At 45.4% G+C, this 22,529-nt stretch overlaps 1 protein-coding gene across 5 annotated transcripts in view; it reads left to right on the forward strand.

Moving 5' to 3' along the window:
• The window catches only part of Sorbs1 (sorbin and SH3 domain containing 1), a 226,687-nt gene that overhangs the window by 5,282 nt on the left and 198,876 nt on the right, over positions 1 to 22,529 (forward strand). Inside the window, exon 1 of one of the 5 annotated variants that reach the window (XM_029472827.2) lies at positions 18,417 to 18,525. The exons of 3 other annotated variants lie outside the window; for them this stretch is intronic. The gene's annotated coding sequence lies outside the window, so the exon portion shown is untranslated. Of the gene's footprint in view, positions 1 to 18,416; positions 18,526 to 18,927; positions 19,056 to 22,529 lie in introns of those variants that run through there. One more of the 5 variants, XM_029472829.2, reaches the window with a different exon arrangement.

The raw sequence follows: 22,529 nt of genomic DNA on the forward strand, positions 1-22,529 counted from the left end.
TACTAAAAAATCTACCTGAGTTTTGTGTTCGACTCTGTCATATCTGTGATGGTTTTAGTGTAAACGTATTTAGATTGCTTTGCTGTTGTATAGAGTTGATGGTTAGGAAAACACTTTGTTTATCCTGGCCTCTCTCCAAGTGTTCACAGCAGTCTCTGACCCAGCTGGAGAAGCCAGCAGTATGGAGAACCTCAGATCTGTTGGTGTTGAGAGCCTTACTTCAGCCTTACTTACTGGCTTTCCCAGGTCCTCAGAGGCAGGCTCCTCCCACAGAAAGGTTTGTTCCCTTACCAGGGAGGGGCCTTTGTCTCTTTGCAGTGCCTCCTACTTTCAGACTCCCTCACATCCGAGGTGTCTTCCTTCCTCTGCTCACCTGTTTCTGTTATTCTTGTTGGCTTCCTTGTCTTTTTCCAGTCTTCTTCCACCATATTGGGAGTTCTGGAAAGAGAGAGGATTCTATACCTGTTACACACACACACACACACACACACACACACACACATACACACACACACACACCTCTCAGACTCTCTGTCTTACTCTCATCTCTCTCCATCTCTCATCTCTGTCTATCAGTCACACACACACACACACACATCTCTCAGACTCTGTTCAGGCCCCCAGGCTTGCTTCTGTTAGCTCCTTTTAGGAATCTGAGAAGGGTCTCATAGAGCTAAAGTCACGGTGTTGGCAGGCCAGTGCTTATGGTGAGAAGAGCCTGATTGCTTATTGATGCCATTACTCAGAGACTGCCTGCATTCTCTACTCCAAGCTGCCTTCCTGTCTTCAAAGCCATCTTAGGGTTTCTATTGCTGCAGTGAGACACCATCACCAAAAAGCAAGTTGGGGAGGAAAGGGTTTAATTGCTTTGTACTTCCATATTTAAGTCTGTCATGGGAGAAAGTCAGGACAGGAACCCAGCAGGGCAGGAATCTCGAGGCAGGAGCTGATGCAGACAGAGGCCATGGAAGGGTGCTGCCAAACTGGCTTGCTCCTCATGGCTTGCTCAGCCTGCTTTCTTACAGGACCCAGGACCACCAGCCCAGGGATGGCACCACCCACAATGGGGCTGGGCTCTCCCACTTCAATCACTAATTAAGAAAATGCCCCCACAGGCTCGCCACAGATTGGTTTTATGAAGGGATTTTTCTTAATTGAGGTTCCCTCCTCTCAGAAGACCTTCGCCTGTGTCAAGTTGTCATAAAACTAGCCAGCCCAGCCAGTGCCCGTGACGGCTGATGGAGCTCTTCTGCTGATGGCTCTGATCATCATGTGTCATCACTGGTTCCCCCGTCCTCCTTTAAGGAGCTTGGTAATTACAGTGGGCCGCCTGCATCATCTAGGACAGTCTCCCATCTTAACATCAGTTGTTAGCGATTTTCAAAATTAGAAATTTCTTTTTTTCCCTCTCCCTCCCTCTCTCCCTTCCCCTCTCCCTCTCTTTCTCCTCTCCCTCCCCCTCTCTACTCTTTATTCTCTCCCCCACTCCCCACCTCTGTGTGTGTGTGTGTGTGTGTGTGTGAGAGAGAGAGAGAGAGAGAAAGTGAGTGTGTATGTACATGTATGATGTATGTGTAGGTACCTGCAAGAAGAGGGTGTTGGATTCCCCTGGAGCTAGATAGAGTTAGAGACAGTGCTAAGCTTCCTGATATGGGTGCTGGAGACTGAACTTTGGAAGAGTTATTTTGAAAGAGTAGCCAGAACACGTAATTGCAGAGCCATCCCTCCTGCCCCGTTTAGCAATTTTCATTCCATTTGCAACCTTCGTTCCCCTTTGCCACGTAACTCAACATGTTCTTACAACTGGAGCTTAGGATCTGGACACTTGAGGGAGGGGGTCATTATTTTTTCCATTATAGTTACTTTGCACCCTTTATTATTTCTCCTGACATTACTTTCTTATTTACGAATTACCCCAACTTCAGCCTTTTTTGCCCATCCCCTCAATATGGCAACATCACAGTTTTTGGTTGCATTGATACTATCAACACTGTTTTGCCTGAGCAGACAGTGTTTGTGACTTAGCCTTACAGTATACTTTAGTGGTACTTTTGAATGGAATTCACTGACTTAATGGCCTTACTTCTTCAAGTTAGGGTTTTTTTTTTGTTGTTGTTTTTGTTTTAGTTCCCAAAGGCTTACACCGTATTCTAAAACATCTGTGTGCCCTAATGTGTATGTTTTTATTTTGTCACATTCCCCCACCAGCCTTCCTTTCCAGAGCCTCCACCCTTCTCCACTGTTCTTCGTTGTTGACCTGTAGGCCTGTGGCATGACTCCTGCTTGGAAGCAATCCATGGGTTGCCACCTCTGTTTCCATCTTTTGTCTTATTCTTCCAGAAGTTTCTGAGAGAGGGTCTGTAGGAGCCGATCATTTCACACTTGCACACGCTACGTGGTCTTATTCTTTGTTAGTACTTGGTTGGTGGTTTGGCTTATCTAGAATTTTTTATTGAAAGGCATTTTCCCATTATAGTTTTATTTCATTATTATTATTTTTAGACAGGGTTTCTATAGCCCAGGCTGGCTAGGAACTCATTGTGTAGTAGACCTGGCTGGCTTTGAACTCACAGGTATCTGCCTGTTTCTGCTCCACCCCACCCCCACCCCGGTGCTGGGATTAAACATGTGTGATGCCACATCCCAGCTCTCCATTAGAGCCTTAAGGGCGTTGTTATAGTTTCCTGTAGTTGCCAGTGTTGAGGCTGAAAGTTAGTATACCGTTCTTGTTTTTGGTCATTTCCATTTCCTACATTTAGACCTCCTTGTTTTAAAAATGATTGGTATGGGTCAGGCCCTAAGTGCATGGTTGTCGTCTCAGCCCTTGAGAGTGGAGAGCGGAGGCCTGGGTGTCAGGAGTGCAAGGCCCTCGTCAGATACATAATGAGCTCCGGACACTCTGGAACTAGCGAAACCCAGGCTCTGATATACACAAGAAAACAGTGGGCTGGAGTTTGGAGAAGGCTTACATCCTCTATCTAAGGAGTTCTTATGTGTGAATATTAACTTTTTCCTCAATTTTCCTGGATTTTTGTCTTCAAAAGTCCTATTATAGACTTCCTAGACTGAGTTCATAGTTTGAAAAGTTGTAAATTCGTATTTTTTTATTACTTTTATATTTTTAAAGGGTATCTTTATCCTCAACCCTTTTCAGTTTTTAATGTCTTTATTTGTGTTTTTACATGATGTGTGTACATGTTTTACTTCCTAAGGATGCCTAGTTTCTGTAACATCTCCTTCCCTCCCTCTCCTTCTCTCCTACTCTCCTTTTCCCCCTCCCCCTTTGTCCCCTACCCGTTTCTCTCCATATCCCAGGCTGGACTTGAACTTCAGATTCTTCAGCCTGTCTCTTTGCTGGCATTACAGATGTTCTTCTCAATGTCTGGCTTCTTTATTTTTATTTTTGATTACTTTTGGAAAATTTCTGCTGATCTTTGCGTTGTCTTTGTTTTTTCCAAGTCCCCCTTTTTTGCTTATTTTGGTTTCAGTGTTTCCCATTGGAGCCATCTTCCCATGCCTGCTGATCATTGCTTTGTTCAGTTATATTTAAGGGTGGACACTTAACTGTTGACCCGGCATCTGTGGGTGTAGGGTCATAGAGCAGAGACCCGTCCTGCTTATTTCCCCAAATGGAAAAACCTAGGCATCCATAGATATTTCTGGGTCTTTTCTACAGAAGGATTCCTAAAGAGAATTTAGCCTGCTCTGTGTGTGTGTGTGTGTGTGTGTGTCTGTATGTGTGTATGTCAGTCTCTGTATCTGTCTATGTGTGTCAGTCTCTATGTTTATCTGTCTCTGTGTGTGTCTCTGTGTGTGTGTGTCAGTTTGTGTATCTGTGTGTGTCGGTATCCCTGCATATCTCTGTGTGTGTCAGTTTATGTATCTGTGTGTGTGTGTGTTTGTGTGTGTGTCAGTCTTTGTGTGTATCTATGTGCCTGTGTGTCTGTATCTGTGTGTGTGTGTGTCAGTCTCTGTGAGTGTGTGTGTGTGTGTGTGTGTGTGTGTGTATGTGTGTGCGTGGTGGGAGGAGGAGTGGGCTGTTGCTATCTTGTTTGCTCTAAGGCTTTCATTCTGCCCCACTGTCAGAGCTTCCTCCCCTTGCTGAGCCTGAGTCTTCTGCTGACTGTACCAGGTGAGTAGCTTCAGGAAAGGAACCCAGGTCTGACTGCTCCTTGACTGATCTTTCAGGAAGTCGGAGCTCCTCTTTAGCCCCACCGCACCGCTCCCCTCCCAATCACCACTGCCGTAGCTCGGAGCATTCCTCAGGTTCTGTGCCAGGGGTTGGCCACTTAGTGGTTCCTTGCTCAGCTGGCACTTAGCAGAGTAGATAAAGTAGGATCTCAATTTAGCTGCTGCATGGTGATCAGCTGTGACTCCCTGGGGTTCTGCTGGCTTGTCTTGGGTGCTGTTATTTTTTTTCCATTAAGTATCGAGTTTCGCTTTTGTTCTTTTAGTGGGGTTTGAGGAGAAGATAGAGGAAAAAATGTTCAGCTTTCTGTTTTTTTTTTTTTAAAGACTTATTTATTATTATATCTAAGTACACTGTAGTTGTCTTTAGACACACCAGAAAAGGGTGTCAGATCTCATTATGGATGGTTGTAAGCCACCATGTGGTTGCTGGGATTTGAACTCGGGACCTTCAGAAGAGCAGTCAGTGCTCTTAACCACTGAGCCATCTCTCCAGCCCAGCTTTCTGGTTTTATCAGAAATTTATTTCATCTCTTTAGCCAAATTCCCAAGCTTCTGCGTGCATGCTCCAGAGATTCTCCCCTGCACGCACCTTTGTGGTGCTGTGGATGGAACACAGGGCTTGGGGCATGCTAGCACATTCTCTACCACTCTGGTGTGACCCCAGGCCTGAGGTGGTTGCTAAACAATTGAATACATGTTTCTACAGTCATTAGCTTTCCAGACAGACCTAAAGATGCAATTTTACAAAAATCTTGGTTTATTTTGAAATAGACATAAGCACGGGCGGCAGATTCTGCCTTTTCCTAAGCTAAGTAGAACGAAACATCATTTTGGACTGCTGGGATCATGAATGGCGAGGCCCAGAGCTGAGTTTTGCCCCGTAAGTGACCATATGGGCTATCTTGAGAAGTCTGGTAACCCACTTGGTCAGGTGTTGGTTTAGCTCTATGTACTGAGGAGCTGTTGTGTGCAAAGCATCATAGTTTTATGCCAACCTGATACATGCCAAAGTCATCCAAGAGCAATTAAGAAATGCCTTTATAAGATCAGGCTGTGGGCAAGCCTCTAGAGCATTTTCTTGATTGGTGATTGGAGTGGTGGGTCTGTCCCTGGGCTGATGGTCCTGGGTTCTATAAGAAAGCAGGCTGAGCAAGTCATGAGGAGCAAGCCAGTCAACAGTACTCCTCCATGGCCTCTGCATCAGTTCCTGCCCCTAGGTTTCTGCCCTGCTTGAGCTCCTGTCCTGACTTTCTTTGTTGATGTAGTGTGAGCTGAATAACCCTCTACTTCCCCAGCTTGCTTTGTGGTCATGGTGTTCTGTAGCAGCAATAGAATCCTAAACCAAGATAGCATGGTATTCGGACCCTTCTAGAGGTTACTGCTCAGGTGGCCATGTGGTGTTTTCCATGTTAATCTGTTGTGGTATAAAGTTGGCTCCATGTTTTTCTCTAAAGCTTAACTCAGTGTCTCCTTCATATATCTTACCTTTTTCTAGACTGTGGCCACCATGTAGGAAAGTATAATCCTGTCTTTGGCATCTACCACAGTCCTTGGCACATAAGTGGATTAGAGCAAATGTTGATTTTTTTTTCCACCGAGGAAAACTTGAAAGACCGTGATAATGTAAGTCTGCCAGAGTCTGCAGTTTTCTCAAAGGAACGGTTTACATGTTGGGTCCTATTGCACATTTCCTGGCCACTCATGCCGCTGAGAAGTTCAGATGTGTTGATAATGAGGTCAGTGGAGAGAACTGTAAGGTTCAGGATGGCAGCCCTAGCCCTTGAGGATCGTTTTCCTCCTGCTGGGTTGTGGTCATGAACTTGTTCAATAAGCCTCATTTTGTTATACTGTAAGTATAACAAATTTCATCTTAACTATGACAGTGAATTACATATAGATTATACATAGATAGGTTTTTAAAGATACTTAGGGGCTTTTTCAGAGCTTGCTTTGGCTTTCTTAAGCCTATGAACTGTGTGCCAGAACTGCTGAATGGAACTTTCAGGGATTAATGGGCTCCACTGAGGACCTTTCATGGTGTGGGTGGCTCCCTGACAGATTGCTTTGGGAGACCTGGGGCACCTTCTCAGGCAAGGCTCTCCTCCCACTGACAGCACTGCTGGAGAATCAATACCGATAAGGGAGATGAAGTACTGTTAAAAAATATCTGGAGAGAGTTTTGCTTTTGATTTGCTCAGTGGATAGTTTTAAGCACCAGAGGATATACTGGGTGCCATGAATATCATGGTAAAAGGAAAATGGCACCCGTTCTCCTGGCATCAGAGGCTAGAGCTCAGTTGTCCAACATGGTAGCCGCTAGCTGCTTGTGACTGTGTAAATTCATTTAAATGGACTACCAACATAACTTGAGTCTTTCATCCACGTGTGCCACAGTTGAACGCTGAGTGACTCTCTGTGCTTGGTGACCGTTGTGTGGCTAGCACAGGTCCAGAGCTCTTGCTTCATTTCAGACCGTTCTTTCAGGCAGACTGGATGGCAGACCTAAGACTCTAGTTTCTACACTGGACGTCTGTGACTAGCTTTGCTTTGTAGGTGGAGAAGGCAGAGGTACAGAGGGTTGTTTGCTGAAGGTTAGGATGTTGGATGGACTGAGGTGGGTCTCTTCTTGCTGAGTGTTGCTCTCTTGAGTGATGTAGGGCTGGAGAGAGACTAGGAGTCTGGCCTCTCTTCCCACGCTACTTGATTCAGATCCTGCCTGAGCTCTAGAGCAACTCAGTGCCTCAGTTGTGAAAAAATAGGACTTCGAGGAGGAGGAGGAAGAGGAGGAGGAGAGGAAGAAGAGGAGGAAGAAGAGAAGGAGGAGGAGAAGGGGAAGATGATCCAATCATGCAAGTGTTAGGACCTGGACACAGCTGTCTCAGTAGATACAGGTCACAGTCATTATTGTTGAATCAGAGTCTCACATAGCCCAGGCCAGCTTCGAATGTCCTGATCCGTTGTCTTTACCTCCAAGGTCTGGGATTGCAGGTGTGCCATCCTGTTTGGTTTATGTGGTGTTTCCTGTATCCTAGGCAAGCATTCTCCCTGTGGAGTGCCATCCTCCATCCCCGTAACCACTGTTACAGAGAATGAAACAAGGGCAGAAGTTACAGAGCCCATGAGGCATCTTCAAATAGAAGACTGGAGACTAGAAAAAGAATATTGCCAGGTGAAGCTGTGTTCCTTGACCCACCGGGTGCCCGGAGCAGGGCAGAAGTGATGATTTCAAAGCCAGGGACTGCTTTGGTCGTGTGAAAATGCCAGTGTGTTCGCAGTTTGTCTCCCCAGGCTGATCACTCAAACCCTGGATCTTTTTTCTGTCTCATTCTTCCCGATTTGCCCCGTCTTATCCTCACAGAGTCCTCCTACCATCTCTGTCCTCGGGGAGAAGTGGGGTCACATCACATGCTAGAACGGAAGTGTGCACCAGAGGAGTTCAGGTGACAGAAGGGACAGAAGTTGGGTCAGGTAGCAGTTGGGGCTTGATCTGTTCTTCAGGGTTTCAGGTCTTGGTGATGTCATTCCCACTGTTGCCCCAACTTGCCAGTAGGCCTATCTAAAGTAACACACTGCTCTAGCTACGGACGCCTCATTTTCTTGAATGAAGAGAAAGTTCTGATTCTGGTCTCAGGAATGGCAGGCAGGTAGAGCCCTGCTTTTATATGGAGCTTTAGCTTAGGTGGGCAGTGCACAATAATAACCCCAGAACTGGACTGCAGTTTGAGGGCAGTTTGGGCTACGAAAATATCACATACACGCACAACATCTAACATGGTTAAAGATGTATGTAGATCAGTTATTTAGCACGTTCAGAGTCCTGGCTTCGTACCTCAACGCCACTCTAGTCCATTCATTAATTAAATGTTGTTAAAGGAGAGAAAAGGGCCTGGTCTCCCCTGACAGGCAGGCAGTCAGCAGTGTGTTTCTGGTATTGAGGTAGGATGGGTATATTTGCTCTGATGAAGTAGGAGTGGACCACTCAGGCAAGGCGGGCACTTCAGACATAGGTGAGGGATGTGGCGTCATGTCTCACCCAAGTTGGGAGCACAGGGCAAACAAGTCTACTGATGCATGTGAGGCACATGTCTATAAATGGCCGACCCAGCACTGACTTCCTGTGAGGAGACTTCCAAACAGCCTGAATTCTCAAGATCAGGAAGGAGTGAGTGCAGGTTGCTTGAATGCTGGTACTCGAGAGCATTGGGTGCTTAAAGCTTGACCTGTAACTGACTCTGTCAGTCATTTGCCTTACTGTCCCATTTTTGCCTTGATGCTCTGTCTGGGTGGGGGAGGAGGGTGTTGTGCCTTATATACGGTGGCTACAATAGGAATTGGTGTCAAGTAGATCCTGCAATTGCCCTTCTGCTCACCAGTCAGCATGAACACTCATTACTCATTTATTTATTTATTTTTTTTATTTTTTTTTATTTTTATTACATATTTTCCTCAATTACATTTCCAATACTATCCCAAAAGTCCCCCATAGCGCCCCCCACTTCCCTACCCACCCATTCCCATTCTTTTGGCCCTGGCATTCCCCTATATTGGGGCATATAAAGTTTGCAAGTCCAATGGGCCTCTCTTTCCATTGATGGCCGACTAGGCCATCTTTCGATACATATGCAGCTAGAGACAAGAGCTCCAGGGTTCTGGTTAGTACATCATGTTGTTCCAACAATAGGGTTGCAGATCCCTTTAGCTCCTTGGGTACTTTCTCTAGCTTCTCCATTGGGAGCCCTGTGATACATCCAATAGCTGACTGTGAACATCCACTCCTGTGTTTGCTAGGCCCCGGCATCGTCTCACAAGAGTCCTTTCAGCAAAATCTTGCTAGTGTATGCAATGGTGTCAGCGTTTAGAAGCTGATTATGGGACGGATCCCTGGATACAGCAGTCTCTAAATGGTCCATCCTTTCATCACAGCTACGAACTTTGTCTCTGTAACTCCTTCCCTGGGTGTTTTGTTCCCAATTCTAAGAAGGTGCACATTGTCCACACTTTGGTCTTCATTCTTCTTGAGTTTCATGCGTTTATCAAATTGTATCTTATATCTTGGGTATCCTAAGTTTTGGGCTAATATCCACTTATCAGTGAATACATATTGTGTGAGTTCTTTTGTGATTGTGTTACTTCACTCAAGATGATGCCCTCCAGGTCCATCCATTTGGCTATGAATTTCATAAATTCATTCTTTTTAATAGCTGAGTAGTACTCCATTGTGTAAATGTACCATAATTTCTGTATCCATTCCTCTGTTGAGGGACATCTGGGTTCTTTCCAGCTTCTGGCTATTATAAATAGGGCTGCTATGAACATAGTGGAGCATGTGTCCTTTTTACCGGTTGGGACATCTTCTGGATATATGCCCAGGAGAGGTATTGCTGGATCCTCCGGTAGTACTATGTCCAATTTTCTGAGGAACCGCCAGACTGATTTCCAGAGTGGTTGTACAAGCTTGCAATCCCACCAACAATGGAGGAGTGTTCCTCTTTCTCCACATCCTCGCCAGCATCTGCTGTCACCTGAATTTTTGATCTTAGCCATTCTGACTGGTGTGAGGTGGAATCTCAGGGTTGTTTTGATTTGCATTTCCCTGATGATTAAGGATGTTGAACATTTTTTCAGGTGCTTCTCTGCCATTCGGTATTCCTCAGGTGAGAATTCTTTGTTCAGTTCTGAGCCCCATTTTTTAATGGGGTTATTTGACTTTCTGGAGTCCACCTTCTTGAGTTCTTTATATATATTGGATATTAGTCCCTTATCTGATTTAGGATAGGTGAAGATCCTTTCCCAATCTGTTGGTGGTTTTTTTGTCTTATTGATGGTGTCTTTAGCCTTGCAGAAGCTTTGTAGTTTCATGAGGTCCCACTTGTCAATTCTCGATCTTACAGCACAAGCCATTACTGTTCTATTCAGGAATTTTTCCCCTGTGCCCATATCTTCAAGGCTTTTCCCCACTTTCTCCTCTATAAGTTTCAGTGTCTCTGGTTTTATGTAAAGTTCCTTGATCCACTTAGACTTGACCTTAGTACAAGGAGATAGGAATGGATCGATTCGCATTCTTCTACATGTTAACAACCAGTTGTGCCAGCACCATTTGTTGAAAATGCTGTCTTTCTTCCACTGGATGTTTTTAGCTCCCTTGTCGAAGATCAAGTGACCATAGGTGTGTGGGTTCATTTCTGGGTCTTCAATTCTATTCCATTGGTCTATTTGTCTGTCACTATACCAGTACCATGCAGTTTTTATCACAATTGCTCTGTAGTAGAGCTTTAGGTCCGGCATGGTGATTCCACCAGAGGTTCTTTTATCCTTGAGAAGAGTTTTTGCTATCCTAGGTTTTTTGTTATTCCAGATGAATTTGCAGATTGCACTTTCTAATTCGTTGAAGAATTGATTTGGAATTTTGATGGGGATTGCATTGAGTCTGTAGATTGCTTTTGGCAAGATAGCCATTTTTACAATGTTGATCCTGCCAATCCATGAGCATGGGAGATCTTTCCATCTTCTGAGATCTTCTATAATTTCTTTCTTCAGAGACTTGAAGTTTTTATTATACAGATCTTTCACTTCCTTAGTTAGAGTCACGCCAAGATATTTTATATTATTTGTGACTATTGAGAAGGGTGTTGTTTCCCTAATTTCTTTCTCAGCCTGTTTATTCTTTGTGTAGAGAAAGGCCATTGATTTGTTTGAGTTAATTTTATATCCAGCTACTTCACCGAAGCTGTTTATCAGGCTTAGGAGTTCTCTGGTGGAATTTTTAGGGTCACTTATATATACTATCATATCATCTGCAAAAAGTGATATTTTGACTTCATCTTTTCCAATTTGTATCCCTTTGATCTCCTTTTGTTGTCGAATTGCTCTGGCTAGGACTTCAAGTACAATGTTGAATAGGTATGGAGAAAGTGGACAGCCTTGTCTAGTCCCTGATTTTAGAGGGATTGCTTCAAGCTTCTCACCATTTACTTTGATGTTGGCTACTGGTTTGCTGTAGATTGCTTTTATCATGTTTAGGTATGGGCCTTGAATTCCTGATCTTTCCAAGACTTTTATCATGAATGGGTGTTGGATCTTGTCAAATGCTTTTTCCACATCTAAGGAGATGACCATGTGGTTTTTGTCTTTGAGTTTGTTTATATACTGGATTACGTTGATGGATTTCCGTATATTGAACCATCCCTGCATCCCTGGGATGAAACCTACTTGGTCAGGATGGATGATTGTTTTGATGTGTTCTTGGATTCGGTTAGCAAGAACTTTATTGAGGATTTTTGCATCAATATTCATAAGGGATATTGGTCTGAAGTTTTCTATCTTTGTTGGGTCTTTTTGTGGTTTAGGTATCAGAGTAATTGTGGCTTCATAGAATGAGTTGGGTAGAGTACCTTCTGTTTCTATTTTGTGGAATAGTTTGTGAAGAACTGGGATTAGATCTTCTTTGAAGGTCTGATAGAACTCTGCACTAAACCCATCTGGTCCTGGGCTTTTTTTAGTTGGGAGACTATTAATGACTGCTTCTATTTCTTTGGGGGATATAGGGCTGTTTAGATCATTAACCTGATCTTGATTCAACTTTGGTACCTGGTATCTGTCTATGAACTTCTCCATTTCATCCAGGTTCTCCAGTTTTGTTGAGTATAGCCTTTGGTAGAAGGATCTGATGGTGTTTTGGATGTCTTCAGGATCTGTTGTTATGTCTCCTTTTTCATTTCTGATTTTGTTAATTAGGATGCTTTCCCTGTGCCCTCTAGTGAGTCTGGCTAAGGGTTTATCTATCTTGTTGATTTTCTCAAAGAACCAGCTCCTTGATTGGTTGATTCTTTGAATAGTTTTTCTTGTTTCCACTTGGTTGATTTCACCCCTGAGTTTGATTATTTCCTGCCGTCTACTCCTCTTGGGTGAATTTGCTTCCTTTTGTTCTAGTGCTTTTAGGTGTGTTGTCAAGCTGCTAATGTGTGCTCTCTCTAGTTTCCTTTTGGAGGCACTCAGAGCTATGAGTTTTCCTCTTAGAAATGCTTTCATTGCATCCCATAAGTTTGGGTATGTTGTGGCTTCATTTTCATTGAACTCTAAAAAGTCCTTAATTTCTTTCTTTATTCCTTCCTTGACCAAGGTATCATTGAGAAGAGTGTTGTTCAGTTTCCACGTGAAGGTTGGCTTTCTATTATTTATTTTGTTATTGAAGATCAGCCTTAGTCCATGGTGATCTGATAGGATGCATGGGACAATTTCAATATTTTTATATCTGTTGAGGCCTGCTTTGTGACCAATTATGTGGTCAATTTTGGAGAAGGTACCATGAGGTGCTGAGAAGAAGGTATATCCTTTTGTTTTAGGATAGAATGTTCTGTAGATATCTGCCAGATCCATTTGATTCATAATTTCTCTTAGTTTCACTGTGTCCCTGTTTAGTTTCTGTTTCCATGATCTGTCCATTGGTGAAAGTGGTGTGTTGAAGTCTCCCACTATTATTGTATGAGGTGCAATGTGTGCTTTGAGCTTTACTAAAGTTTCTTTAATGAATGTGGCTGCCTTTGTATTTGGAGCATAGATATTCAGGATTGATAGTTCCTCTTGGAGGATTTTACCTTTGATGAGTATGAAGTGTCCCTCCCTGTCTTTTTTAATGACTTTGGGTTGGAAGTCAATCTTATCAGATATTAGAATGGCTACTCCAGCTTGTTTCTTCATGCCATTTGCTTGGAAAATTGTTTTCCAGCCTTTCATTCTGAGGTAGTGTCTATCCTTTTCTCTGAGATGAGTTTCCTGTAAGCAGCAAAATGTTGGGTCTTGTTTGTGTAGCCAGTTTGTTAGTCTATGTCTTTTTATCGGGGAGTTGAGTCCATTGATATTAAGAGATATTAAGGAAAAGTAATTGTTGTTTCCTGTTATTTTTGTTGTTAAAGTTGGCATTCTGTTCTTGTGGCTGTCTTCTTTTAGGTTTGTTGAGGGATTACCTTCTTGTTGTTTCTAGGGCGTGGTTCCTGTCCTTGTATTGGTTTTTTTCTGTTATTATCCTTTGAAGGGCTGGATTCGTGGAGAGATAATGTGTGAATTTGGTTTTGTCATGGAATACTTTGGTTTCTCCATCTATGTTAATTGAGAGTTTGGCTGGGTATAGTAGCCTGGGCTGGAATTTGTGTTCTTTTAGTGTCTGTATAACATCCGTCCAGGATCTTCTGGCTTTCATAGTCTCTGGTGAAAAATCTGGTGTAATTCTGATAGGCTTGCCTTTATATGTTACTTGGCCTTTTTCTCTTACTGCTTTTAGTATTCTATCTTTATTTAGAGCATTTGTTGCTCTGATTATTATGTGTCGGGAGGTATTTCTTTTCTGGTCCAGTCTATTTGGAGTTCTGTAGGCTTCTTGTATGTTCATGGGCATCTCTTTCTTTAGATTTGGGAAGTTTTCTTCTATAATTTTGTTGAAGATGTTTGCTGGTCCTTTGAGTTGAAAATCTTCATTCTCATCCACTCCTATTATCCGTAGGTTTGGTCTTCTCATTGCGTCCTGTATTTCTTGGATGTTTTGAGTTAGGATCTTTTTGCATTTTACATTTTCCTTGATTGTTGTGCCGATGTTCTCTATGGAATCTTCTGCACCTGAGATTCTCTCTTCCATCTCTTGTATTCTGTTGCTGATGCTCGTATCTATGGTTCCAGATTTCTTTCCTAGGGTTTCTATCTCCAGTGTTGCCTCATTTTGGGTTTTCTTTATTGTGTCTACTTCCCTTTTTAGGTCTAGTATGGTTTTGTTCATTTCCATCATCTGTTTGGATGTGTTTTCCTGTTTTTCTGTAAGGACTTCTACCTGTTTGATTATGTTATCGTGTTTTTCTTTAAGGATTTGTAACTCTTTAGCAGTGTTCTCCTGCAATTCTTTAAGGGATTTTTGTGCTTTCTCTTTATTGTCTTCTGCCTGTTTAGCAGTGTTCTCCTGCATTTCTTTAAGTGTGTTATTAAAGTCCTTCTTGAAGTTCTCTATCATCATCAGGAGATATGCTTTTAAATCCGTGTCTAGCTTTTCCGGTGTGTTGGGGTGCCCTGGACTGGGCGAAGTGGGGGTGCTGGGTTCTGATGATGGTGAGTGGTCTTGGTTTCTGTTAGTAAGATTATTACGTTTACCTTTCGCCATCTGGTAATCTCTGGGGTTAGTTGTTATCGTTGTCACTGTTTAAAGATTGGAGCAGAAGCTGTTTTCCACTCACCAGCATCTCTAAATCCTGCGGCGGGGGTCGTGGGTAGCTGACGGTACCCCGGTGCTGGTCCAGCCGGAAGAGGCCTGTGGTCCTACACAGGCCGTTTTTCTGCTTCCCTAACTAATGCAGTCTCTGGTCCCGCGTGCAATTGGATTGGAGCAGAAGCTGTGTTCCACTCTCCAGAAGTCTTAAGATCCTGTGGTGGGTGTTGTGGGTAGCTGGTGAGTGTCAGCCGACCCTGCGCCCCAGCTGCCCCGGTGCTTTTCTGACCGGAAGAGGGTTGTGGCCCTATGTAGGCCGGATTTCTCTCTCCCCAACCAGAGCAGTCTCAGGTCCCGCGTGATTGGACTGGAACAGAAGCTGTGTTCCACTCACCAGCAGTCCCAAAATCCTGCGGCGGGGGTCGTGGGTAGCTGGCGGGTGTCAGGCAACCCTGCGCTCCCGCTACCCCGGCGCTGATCCGGCCGGATGAGGCCTGTGGCCCTACTCAGGCCGGTTTCTGCTTCCCTAACTAATGCAGTCTCAGGTCCCGCGCAATTGGATTGGAGCAGAAGCTGTGTTCCACTCACCAGCAGTCCCAAAATCCTGCGGCGGGGGTCGTGGGTAGCTGGCGGGTGTCAGGCAACCCTGCGCTCCCGCTACCCCGGCGCTGATCTGGCCGGATGAGGCCTGTGGCCCTACTCAGGCCGGTTTCTGCTTCCCTAACTAATGCAGTCTCAGGTCCCGCGCAATTGGATTGGAGCAGAAGCTGTGTTCCACTCACCAGCAGTCCCAAAATCCTGCGGCGGGGGTCGTGGGTAGCTGGCGGGTGTCAGGCAACCCTGTGCTCCCGCTACCCCGGCGCTGATCCAGCCGGATGAGGCCTGTGGTCCTACCTCATTACTCATTTATATAGTACCCTGTGCATTGATTATTCACGGAAGCCTGGAGGGCTGACCTTTGAGCTTGGTTTTCCAATGTGAAAGGGCATGCACTGTAGATTCCAAAGTGTCTCCTATTGCTTAGAGTCTGTGTGCTACTTGGTAGCTGTGCACATGAGCAGTTTCCTTCTCTGATATATGAACATACAAAATCATTTGCAGGTTACCCTTCTCTCCTTGGATTGTCTTTAGTCAGGGCAATGCCAGGGTTGGGTGACTGTCTCCTGTGAGCACAGGATGTATTGGCCAAGGCTCACAGTTTGTTTTAGCAAGTAGGGTGGGACATGGGGACATTTCCCTGATGTCTTGTTACTAGGGAGTCTTTCTAAGGCCAGTGCAGCACAGATACTGGGTTCTCCTGCTCTTGGCCTTGCTTCCTAGACAGTGAGCATGGCAGACTGTGACAGGGGACTGGCAGGATCTTGAAGGTAGAGGATGAGGTAGGTAGGACTGGAACTGGAGCTGGGAGATCTAAATCACTGCTCCAGTGGCCTGGTCAGTAGAGATCTGGGTAGAGAAGCTAAGGCCAGAGTAGGAACTGTTTTTAAGCCGAACAAAGAGAACAGAGGCTCCGGAGAAAGCAAAATCCCAACAGGGATTGAAATTACAGAAGCTGGAGGAAGCCGGGAGAGCCTCAGGCTTCCGCAGGGTTTGGTGGTGACTGCTGAAAATCAGATTACCAGGCCCACAAACCCTGACCAAGGTATCGAAGGCCTTCTCAGACCATTTTCTGTTTGCTTTGTGGTACATGGTGCATAAGTGAGCCAGCACTGGCAGGTGTGAGGGGGCGAGGCCTCTTGGGAACTGGGAAATATTAGTCATCCCTGCGCACTGATAGAAGATATGCGCCTTGTCAAGACAGCTGTTGTGGGAGGCCCCACGGCTGCCAGCCAGCCTGCATGACAGTCCACGTTCTTGGCGTTATCTTTAATTATTAAAGTTCTGGGCTATTTAAGTGCTCACCTGAAGGCTCATTGTGAATAATTTTCCCTTTCTCAGCTCGAGCAGAGGAGTTTGTGGCCTGTGGTTCTGCATTCCACAGGTGGCTCTCGCAAGGAACCCTTAGGAAAGATGCCCTTGATTGCAGGGTGCAGTCCTTGTGGGCTGCGTGCGCTTGCTTTTGAATTTATTTTGAGTGAGTCCTTAATTTTGTGAATATAGCGTCTATTTATTTATTTATTTATTTATAACTGTAGGCCAGTCAGAGAGACTGCTGCTGGAATATGTAAAATAGTTAATACGTCATTAAACGGCCAGGAGCCTTTGGTTGGTGGTACCTATGGCAACCTGCATAGCGTTTAGGAATCTTTTGGGATTCTGGACTTCTCAGAAAAGATGGAGCAGGAAGTTTGGGGGTGCCTGAGAGCTTACGGGCTAGGCTTGTCCTTGAGGCTAGAGTTAGGGTAGGGCTGAGCCAGTCCTCCAGAGGTTGGAGGTCAGGAGTGGGCTAGATGGGAGGAGAGTAGAACTGGAGAGGAGACTCAGGTTCCTCTAGGGTTGGCTCATTTTTTAGTTTTATTGGTCTCTGAGTCCTGGTGTTTACTATCCTCTCGCCAGCCCCAGGACTTCAGCATGTGTAGGTCCTTGGCCTCCTGTACTCTTTTCTCCCTTCATGTCAGCTCCGGTCATCCTTGGATCCCACCTGAAGCACCATGTGCTGAGACCTCTGACCCTGCAGACTAAATTAACCTCTTAGTGTCTCATGGTTCTGTAGCTCTGGACAGAACATTCTTCATAGCATTTGTCTCAGCTGCTATGTAAGGCTGGTCGGTGTGCCAGTCCCACCAGTCTGTTGGCTCCCTGAAGAGAATGGCAGGGCCATGTCTTGTCACCACCACATCCCAGCAAGTAGCTGGCTCACAGCAGGTGCTATAGCTGTAGTGTAAATTAAATCATTTGATTATTTGCTAAGTTTTGGAGTTTTATACAAGATTCCTGGAAAACAAAGAAATGATACCACCATCACCACCACCACCACCAATAATAATAATAATAATACCAATAATAATAATAATAACAGCAACAACCCCTTCTTTCCTCAACAGAGTCTTCAAGATATCCACTGAAGTACAGGAGGAAACAATTATAGTTGAAGTTCTATTTATTCTTTAAAAGAAATGCATGGATTTCTTATTTATAGTACTATAGATTTTATAGTTAGCTCATAAGTAAATATGTCTAAAGCTATTTAACTAACAGGAAGGTGAGAGTGGAAACTGGTGACTGTTGCTCTCAGGAAGAGGTTGGTAAGTGGTGGGGCTTTTACATTAATGTATGATGCCCATACGTTACCTGCGTTAGGTGAGGGTGACACGTGGACACACAGGAAGGGGTGGGACCTGAACCGACAGAAGGCATTCCCAGTAGAAGACCGAGAAACTGGCACATGCAAAGGCAGGGTGGTATGGAAGGCCTTTAGTGAGGGCAGATACTGTAACATGGCTGGAGTGTGAGACAGAAGGAAGGGCTTCTGGGTGCCCTCTACACTGATTGGGGGCATTTGAGAATGGAGACTCCCAGCTAGGAAAAGCTGGGCAGGACAGACCTGGGGTGGTAGGGAAGAAGAGAGTTGTGCAAAGGTGCCTTAGGAAGTCACAGCATAAGGAATATGTAGGAGTCACAAGAACGTGGCAGTGTTGGGGAGGAGGGACCATGCCGTAAACACTGAATGTGCTCCAGGTCATACAGCTCCTGGTCTTCATTGCACAGTGGTGGATGGGTCGCCTCTCTAGAACCTTCATCAGACCGCTCTGTGAAGTTCTTATTTTTCTCTACCTGGCATAGTTTTTACCTTAATATGATTTACTGTTCTGTGCTACAACAGTGCATATGAATGCGGTGTATGTATGTAAATGTGCGTACTTGGTGTTTCCTTACCTGTGTAATCAAGCTCACTCTTTGGCCTTCCCTTTCTTTTTTGTTTTGTTTTTTTGTTTTCAAGTCCAAGACATGAAGTAATTACGTAATTAGACTCCACATTGAGTGTGGCTAGATAAGGTGTAATTAAAGAAGAAAGCCTAATTTTGGAAGAATGATAAGAGGTCATTTGACTCAGTCTGGGCCCAAATCCAATCTTGGAAGAACAGTAAGAGGTCATTTGGATATAGGGAGCTTGAGGCCACCCTGGAGCCCAGACTGGCCTGAGAGCTAGATGGATTCCATTTCAATTCACTGTGGAAGCCATTCAGTGGGCATCCTCTTGATACAGGGTGAGTCAGTACCAGAAGACCTGGATTTCAGGGAGGGCATGAGGGGACATGGCTTAAGAATGATTAGGATATTCTAGACCAGGAGTTCAAGACAACTGGGGTGGACATGGACGTGGCGGGTGAGGGTAGGGTAGAGGCAGGTGCCCTTTAAGCCATGCTTTGGAAGGAAAGGAGAATTTCAAGTGCAAGGACAAGAGGCACTTGGATATTTTGAGGATGAATGCCAGCGCCAAGGTTGGAGGTAGAAGGGACATGGCCGTGTTGGTCATTTTGTGGTCTGGCGAGGTCATGCTTCTGTGGCCTTGGCAGTTTGACAGACAGCAGTAGGCTGATCACGGTTATGTAGTGGTGTCTGGGTGGAGGAGTTACTGTTGTTGCAGGTGGTAGAGGTCGGGGCAGGCTTCCTTTAAACAGGTTTGGTAGGAGATCAGAGGGGTAGATGGGTTCAAAAGGAGAGAAGGAAGTTGTATGAACCAGGAAAGTCCTGCTTTTACTCCAGCCCTGCTTTGGAACCAGCAGAGAGATCTTAGGTCAGTCACTTCCTTTCCTGAGCCTGGGAGAGTCACCACTACGGTTTGGGCTTCTTTCAGACTCTCTAGTCATCAGAGCCCTGGGCTCTGGGGCAAAGGGAAGGATCTGGGGTGAGGACTTGTGGGGCCACCTCAAGGTGGTGAGAGAAGAAACCACAGAGTCCTCTTTCTTGTCCTCACAGAATGGGCGGGAGGCAGGGGAGGCGCTCTGGTGACCAGGTTTGAGTCATCTTACATTTCTGAGACTGACATAATGTATGTAGAACCTCATCGTGTGTCAGTGTTGAAAATTAAGTGCTCCATTCTGGGGCGGAACAGAGGAGTTAGTTCATCTTCCTGAACTCACAGAAAGGAAGTTGTTCGCTTAAGGACCTGCTAAACTTGCCGTCTCCCCCAAGGCCAATCTTGGGAAACTTCTCTGGCTTCAATCTTGAGGAGCTCTGTGCAAAGAAGGCTGCAAGGCAAAGGAGCAGAGCCTTGAAGGCTGAGCTGCAGGGGTAGAGAGGAAGGACTTCCAGAGCAGAGAACAATTGTAGCTATGATGCAGACCTCACTGTAGTGAGTCCAGGAAGCAGGAGGGCAGGCTATGCTCTCCCTTGTTTGCTTGTCTGCTTGCTTGGTTTTGAAATAGGGTCTCACTGTGTAGCCTTGGCTGGCCGGGAGACCAGGTTGGTCTCAACCTCAGAGATCTTATCCACCTCTTCCTCTGGCGTGCCGGGATTGAAGGCGTGTGCTGTCACGTCCAGCATACTTTCTGAATACTCTGTGTATACTAGCTGCTTCACGTGCGTTCTTGGTCTCAGTGTCATAATTGCGATGGCTCATTTGGGTCGTCAGCTTGATTCACTTGGGGTGAGGGAACGTAACTTAGGAATTAATTGCTTTTATCAGATTGACTTCTAGTGAGCATTTTCTTGATTGCTAATTGATCCAAGGCCCCAGCCTACAGTGGACGGTGTCACCTCTGGGCATGTGGTAGCTGAGTAAGCATTCCTCTGTGGTCTCTGCTTGAGGTTCCTGCCTCGAGCTCCAGCCGTGGGTTCCCCTTAATGATGGACTCTAACCTGTAAGCCAAATTGAGGCCTTTCTTTCCAAGCTAGATTTGGTCCTGATGTTTTATCACAGCAACAAAGAGCAAACTGGGACAATAATCCTTTCATCATTTCTGCCTCTGTTATTATCCTGGGCCACAGATAAGGTTGTGGGTTTGGAGGGAGGAACTTGTTTCTCTAGGGTCTTAGTGGTATTTCATTTTATTTCCATTCCCAACTCCTGTGGCAATAAATACCTGTTATTCTGCTGGCTGCCTTGGAAATGTAGGGCAGAGAGAGTGACTTGACTTTATGATGCTCATGCCCAAGTTAAGCGCTTTTCTAAAACACGGCTTTAACTCCTGTTCCTGGCACAGCATTCCAGAATAGTTCAAAACCGTCGTAACTGCTGCCGGGGGCACTCAGTGCTCATCATGGCCAGACCCCTGATTCACAGATTTGGAAACTGGGACGCAGGAAGGAGAGAGGATATGTTGAGGTCAGGGGCAGAGTGGAGATGAGACGTGGAAGTCTGAAGACTGGACCTTAGAGCTATTTTAAGGCTCCCTGTGGAAAAGTTTGTATTTAGACAACAATGGAGACCTTTGTCCAGAGAGTTGTTGTGGGCAAGGTTGAGTCTGAGCGGTCCTCTGTGTGTTTGTGCGCACGCAGTTGTGTTTCCTTCACTAGAACCTCAGATGTCTTTGAACTAGCCCAAAGGATTCCTTCAGACCAAAGGCTTTGAACAGGTAGGAAGCACTTAGGAAGAAGGGGAAAGGTCAAAAGCCACAGAAATAGATGTGTAAACTGTAGGCTTGGCTAAGGGGAGTTTTTAGTGGTTGAACCCTGACCATATAAGGCAATCTTGAGGTGTCATATGACATTTCCATGGCTTTACTCTAAAGTAGGTACTCCCCTCCCACAGTTTTTCAGAAGGAACTAAGATTGTGACCCTACCCAAAGTCATATATTTGTAAGACAGGGCCAGGAGAGTGTGCTGGCCACTTTACTGTCACTGTGATAAGATACCTGGGATAATAAATATACAAGGAGGAAAGGTGTATTTGGCTCATAGTTTCAAAAGTCTTAGTCCGTGGCAGTCTGGCCTTATCATCAAGATCAGCAGCCCAGGATGGTGGAGGCATGCAAAGGGAGCTAAAGTGCTATGGCGGATGGACAGGAGACAGAAAGACAGGATGGGTCCAGTACCCTTGTCATGGGCAGTCCTGTGTTCCTTTCTTAGGCTCTACCTTCTAGACATGCCACCATTCCCCAGTAACATTGCTGGCTGGGGACCAAGTCTTCAACACTTAGGCCTTTAAAGATCCACACTATAGCTGGGCGAGGTGCCCCATGCCTTGGTTCCAATGCTCAGAGACAGGTGGGTCTCTGAGTTCAAGGCCAGCCTGGTCTACAGAGCAAGTGCTAGGGCGGCCAGGGCTACACAGAGAAATTGTGTCAGTCTAATGCCCTATCTTTACACACACACACACACACACACACACGAGAGAGAGAGAGAGAGAGAGAGAGAGAGAGAGAGAGAGAGAGAGAGAGAGGTAGAAGTGTTTTAGGTTTTGTTGGTTTGTTGGTTTGTTTGTTTGTTTGTTTTTTACTGACATCTAATAGACAGTTGATGACACGGAGTGAGCAAATGGTCAGAGATGGTGGGCCTAAGGTCTGCTGGGCAGCTGTAGCCTTTGGTGGCTGGACCCTGTGATATGGTCAGGTTGCGAAAGACAGAAAGGTGGATGGAGTCAGAAGGTGTGAGCTGGATTTCAGGATCCGCAACAGCAACTGGATCTGTCCTATGGGAGGATGGCCGAGATCACCTCCTTGCTTTCTGGGAGTGGTTTTGCCATGCTCCCAGTGTAATTACTAACAGCGCCCCTGGCAGTTTCAAATATGCCCGTGTGGGTGGTAAATTTTATGGCTCAGCAGTCCATGAGGCACCGTGGAACAGAGTCTGTGAGGGTTTCACAGTGGGACATAGTTGAGCAGGTTTAGGAAGGAGAGTGGCCCTAGGACCATGGAGTCTGGAGGCAGGTGATGAGACGCCCTCTAGGCTGGCAGTTCAGGCCTGACCTCAGGAGCTGCAGAGATACCCAGGGAGTAGTTATTGAAATGACACCACGCAGTTCCTAAAGCGGGTCCAGGCAGCTCTCCTGACAAGCGTTCTTCGAACTGAAAGTTATGATTGATAAGAAAAAGAAATACTACAATGTGCCCATTTCCTGAACAATTAAGAGCCAGAGAAGCGTCTGCCCAGCCTCTCCAAGGGCCTGGCACATCCCTTAGCTATTCACTTTCTTAAACCCGCCATTGTCCTCTGGAATTTAAAATAGGTTATGAATGTGCTTGATGTCAGGAGAGATAAATGTGTGAGGAGGACCGTAGTCAATACATTTCCTTTTTAAGTAGAGACAATATAAAGAGCTCGATTCAG

Source organism: Mus caroli, unplaced genomic scaffold (assembly GCF_978045245.1).
Source record: "Mus caroli unplaced genomic scaffold, Mus_caroli_1 scaffold_20, whole genome shotgun sequence".
Taxonomy (NCBI): domain Eukaryota; kingdom Metazoa; phylum Chordata; class Mammalia; order Rodentia; family Muridae; genus Mus; species Mus caroli.